The sequence below is a fragment of the Macrobrachium nipponense genome, chromosome 29 (assembly GCF_015104395.2).
Source record: "Macrobrachium nipponense isolate FS-2020 chromosome 29, ASM1510439v2, whole genome shotgun sequence".
Classification (NCBI taxonomy): domain Eukaryota; kingdom Metazoa; phylum Arthropoda; class Malacostraca; order Decapoda; family Palaemonidae; genus Macrobrachium; species Macrobrachium nipponense.
In genome coordinates this window covers 34086598-34091597 of record NC_061092.1, presented here as the reverse complement: position 1 = coordinate 34091597, position 5000 = coordinate 34086598, and the positions used below count along the sequence as shown (strand labels likewise).

The 5000-nt window shown below is 36.2% G+C and overlaps 1 long non-coding RNA gene across 1 annotated transcript in view; it reads left to right on the top strand.

Moving 5' to 3' along the window:
• The window catches only part of LOC135205954 (uncharacterized), a 247069-nt gene extending 244368 nt beyond the window's left edge, over positions 1-2701 (top strand). The window contains exon 3 of the long non-coding RNA XR_010312643.1: positions 2662-2701. This is a non-coding gene — a long non-coding RNA (uncharacterized LOC135205954). The remainder of the gene's footprint in view (positions 1-2661) is intronic.
• The last annotated feature ends 2299 nt before the right edge of the window (positions 2702-5000 follow it).

Here is a 5000-nt window from a genome sequence, read left to right as displayed (position 1 = left end):
GATATGTAACATCTTGTCTCACATTTACCTGCAAGAGACTGCTTCTCAAGTTGCTTTTACACCTCCCGAATCATGTTTCAGACATTTACTCGAGACCTCTCAGGAAAATAAAGAATGATGGGACTTCTGAGTAAACCTTCCCAATAAATCAGAGCAACTGGCAATTATTCGATAAAGATAGAGGGGGTGCAAGCAAGATGATTAGGGAAACAAAAAGAAGATTAAAAAAAAAAGAAAAAAAAAGGAGACAGACAGAGCATCTTGGATAGCTCGTTCATCCGCGGCTTGCTTCTCCTCCCAAAAGCTCATCTTCCAGGGAGAAGGATCCTATCGACTGCAACATCTGAAGACTCATTTTTCCTCTGCGGATTTTGATTCCATTTACCGCGTAATAGGATAATGGGGGTGTGGGGAGAACGTACACGTCATGCCGGGTAACGCCCATTCTATCAACACCCTTCTCGAGATATCGCCACGCCTGGGAGCACCACTCCATGGGGCTAATGCCTTATCACAGTCCTATTCCAGCGGCCCTTTTTACCGTTTATCTGCGAAGGGAGCCATCACGACGCTTGTGATCACCGGCGATAACACACCGGGAAGATAACAGGGGGAGCCAGAGAGAAGGCTGTGATAACTTGATTTGCTCTTGGGCTGCCTGGTGGATGTCGAGTGCAGATGGAGAATCAAGTTCTGTTTGTTCTTCGGGAGAGTTGTCGTGATTTGTGGCCAATGGCTGGGGTCGTGTGTCTGCTTCCTCTCTCTCTCTCTCTCTCTCTCTCTCTCTCTCTCTCTCTCTCTCTCTCTCTGAGGAGTAACGACTGCACTCTCTCTCTCTCTCTCTGAGGAATAACGACTGCAGGTGTTTTCCGCGAGAATTTGTGCTGATTTTTCTTTTGTAATCATTAATTTTGTCATTGGGATTTTTCATATTTTTTCAGATTTTATTTTTTTCCATATTTAATTACTGTTTTGACTAGTTTTTTCTTAAGTCACATATAAAGAACAATGTGCTCGCGAGATTTAATGGAAGAATCCGTAACTTAACTCTCTCTCTCTCTCTCTCTCTCTCTCTCTCTCTCTCTCTCTCGTTCGCTCTTTCTAAAGTAGTTGCTTTTAACGCGCACATTTAATTTCCACGGTCCGATATCACATATATGAGATTTTAAGCAAGTCTCTCTCTCTCTCTCTCTCTCTCTCTCTCTCTCTCTCTCTCTCTCTCTCTCTCTCTCTCTCTCTGTTTGGTTCTTACAGCCTCAGCAGTTGCTTCTAACTTGTTCATTTACCCGTCACGCTCTCCGAGATCATATTGAGTAAATGATTTCGTACGGTTTGTATCACAATGTACGAAACCATGTACCCACGCCTCCTCCTCCTCCTCCTCCTCCTCCTCCTCCTCCTCCTCCTCCTCCAGCCTCATGGCTGTGGAGGGAGGAGGAGGAGGAGTAGACTCTTAGCAACCCATTCCACGAGAAATCATTTTCATAAAGGAGTGTTATCAGAATTTAAAGTGGCAATATCGCCTTGCTGTTGCATGTCTGGGGACTAGGAGTTTGCGCCTTCGCTTTGAGATACGGCGCTTATGAGATGTTCCGGAGATCGGCGTCTCCAGGCTCATTATAGAATGTTGGATGTTGCATTTTTCTGATTTTTTAATAATTATTGTTAGGTGGAATTTAGGTCTGGCACTTGAATGGAAGTTGATTTCGTTTTATTATTATTATTATTATTATTATTATTATAGGATGTTGAATAAGCATTTTTTTGTTATAATGATTATTTTTTAAGTAGAATTTAAATTTGGCACCTTTAAGGCGAGTTGGTTTCTTTATTATTATTATTATTATTATTATTATTATTATTATTATTATTATTATTATTATTATTATTATTATTATTATTATTATCGAGGTCATTATAGGATGTTGGATGTTGTATTTTTCTGATGTAATAATTATTGTATTGTTAGGTGGAATTTAGATATGGCACCTTTAAGGCGAGTTGATTTCTTTATTATTATTATTATTATTATTATTATTATTATTAATTATTATTATTATTATTATTATCGTGCTGTTAGTAAGTTTATTATCGTCGTTATTGACGCTATTATTGATTTATTGTTAACAATGAAATTGTTATTTTAATTCAGTTTTTATTTTCACTTTAATATTGTTTTTTATGAACACCATCATCTTCTTGGTCGTAACTATTATTGTTGTTGCTACTCTTTTTTTTTTTTTTCCTGTAAGGAGGCAAACCAAGACCATTACATGGAAAAACTGGTCTGTGCAGAATATAAAAACCTTTTAAGTTAAATGAACAAAGTTCAAGTTTCAAGAACACGGCGGTCATAAGAATAAATTTAAAACGCAACCTTGGTTAAAGTTAGAGATATTAAACGCGATATTACACCATGTCCTAATTTCATTCGCTGCAAAAGCGTAGAACTGTGATAGCAGCCTCCAGTTGTTCTAATTTTCTGTCTTCTTGTAATTGCAATTATTGCTTAATGGAAGATCTTCGGAATGAAGGGAATTTATATAATGCTCTCTCTCTCTCTCTCTCAGAGAGGAAGGTTTCCCACATTATTGATTAACGTCATATTGTTTCCCTTGTTACTCTTCAATTTTATTCACATTTTTTATCCATTCCTTTCAGCACTTACTGGTATTCAGGCGGATCTTCGTAGGCAGGTAAGGTGAGTACCAGTTTCGGCTGTTTGTTTCTTGTTCTTTTAATGTCCCTGTTCTAAAGTAATGTCTCTGTTGTAAAGTAATGTCCCTGTTGTAGATTAATGTCCTCGTTGTTAAGTAATGTTCCCCATTGTAATGTCTCCGTTGTTAAGTACTGTCCCTGTTGTAGATTAATGTCCTCTTTGTTAAGTAATGTCCCCTGTTGTAATGTCTCCGTTTTTAAGTAATGTACCCTTTATTAAGTAATGTCCCTGTTGTAAAGTAATGGCTGTTGTGAAGTAATGTCTCCGATGTTAAGTAATGCCACCATAGTAAAGTAATGTCCCTGTTGTAAAGTAATGTCCCCGTTCTTAAGTAATCTCCTGTTGTTAAGCAATGTCCTTGTTGTACAGTAATGTCCCCATTATTAAGTAATGTCCCCGTTATAAATTAAAGTTTCTGTTGTAAAGTAATGTCCCCGTTGTTAAGTAATGTCCCTGTTGTTAAGTAATGTCCCTGTTGGTAAGTAATGTCCCCTTTGTAAAGTAAAGTCTCTGTTGTAAAGTATTGTCCCCGATGTTAAGCAATGTCCCCGTTGTTAAGTAAATTCCCTGTTGTTAAGTAATGTCTCTGTTGTAAAGTAATGCCACTGTTCTAAAGTAATGAAAGAGAAGCTCTGAACACAATAAGAAAACACCACATGCCTTTTGTGCGTCCTTGATGTTTAAGTTTTTTTTTATGAAATTATTTTCGTTGGAAATTGCCATCTGTTCCGCAATTCTGAAGAAAATAGCCTGCTTATATTATTATTATTATTATTATTATTATTATTATTATTATTATTATTATTATTATTATTATTATTATTATTATTATATTAACGCTATTCTCATGATTAAGAAAACATCGAAAAGATTTTGTAATATATTCCGTCCGAATATAATTGGCAGTATGATTAGATACAAATATAGTCAGGCGAATGGAGGAATAGAATGAATTAATGCTAAGATATTATAAAGAAAAAATTGAGAAAGATAGATAGAAGATAATAGAGGAACAGCAGTTAAAGAAGTTTATGGCTCGTAACCTCTTGCTGCAGCGTCCAGACAAATTTCAAAGTATTTCGCTAATTGGAGTAAAAGCTCTTGAGTAGTTTTGAATTAATTTATAAACGTACGATAAATTCAGGTGTACAGGTAAATCATTTACCTGTACACCTGAATTAATAAAAAAAGTGTTTACACTGATTATTCTTGATTCTTGATTCTTTGAATTGTAAATGTACATTTGCGAAAACATGTTTCTGAATATTTTGTGTACTGTAAGAGAGCTGTGCCATCTTAACAAAACCGTGATATATATATCCTTTCCGTAGGGGGATAGTGCTGTCAGCACACCTCACTCGGTACAGTAGTCATTAATCATGCCTTTTACCGTACCTCCGTTTATATTCTCTTGCTTCCATCTCATTCTCCGCTCTGTCCTAACAATTGTTTCAAGGAGCAACTGCGAGGGTTTCCTCCTGTTACACCTTTAGAACCTTTTCATTCTTCAATTCCCCTTCCGGCAATGACCTCATAGGTCACAGCACTTGGCCTAAATTTTATATTCCTTTCCAGTCTAACATATGTCCATACCAGACAACATAATTGTATGCGACTTGATTAGAATTATTGCATTTCTCTTAGATACAATATCATGTTTTAGTATTGGGGAAAAATTAGACATTTTTATTCTTATCACGAGTGCTGCATGTGCAGGAATTTTCAGTTGTATGGCATCTTATATTTCTAAATACAATGATTCTTTGGCGCAGTCATCATTTAATTTTCAAGTTGGATTTTCCCACGTAACATCCCAGGCAAACAAGTCTTTAAAATGTTTATAGTGTTATTTTAGATTTTCTGATACCCTCCCATTCTTGTTGCCCTCTTTTCAGTGTGTATCATTTCATGATGATAAGATTTTCATACATTCGTATATACATCTCGTTCTTTAATTTCCTTTAGCAAATAACTCCCTTTGATTATCAGTGATTCAGTCGTAACCCCAAAAAATGATGCTTGTTTCGCCTGCACTGTTTCTCGTGCATGTCATTTAAAGTTGCCTCAGAGATTGGTGTACGTCGTAAAGGTATTGCCATAATTGCAGTGTTCGATATTTTAAAGGTTTTTGCTCTGTAAATTGCTGGGATATTGTTCTTCGGCTAAAGCGCCACGATGTCACACTTCTCAGTTTCCATTTGGTCGTATTTATCACTTGTCATTTATACATATATAAATATTTAAGTTTGCGACAGAATTACTTGGAATTAAATTAGGATGC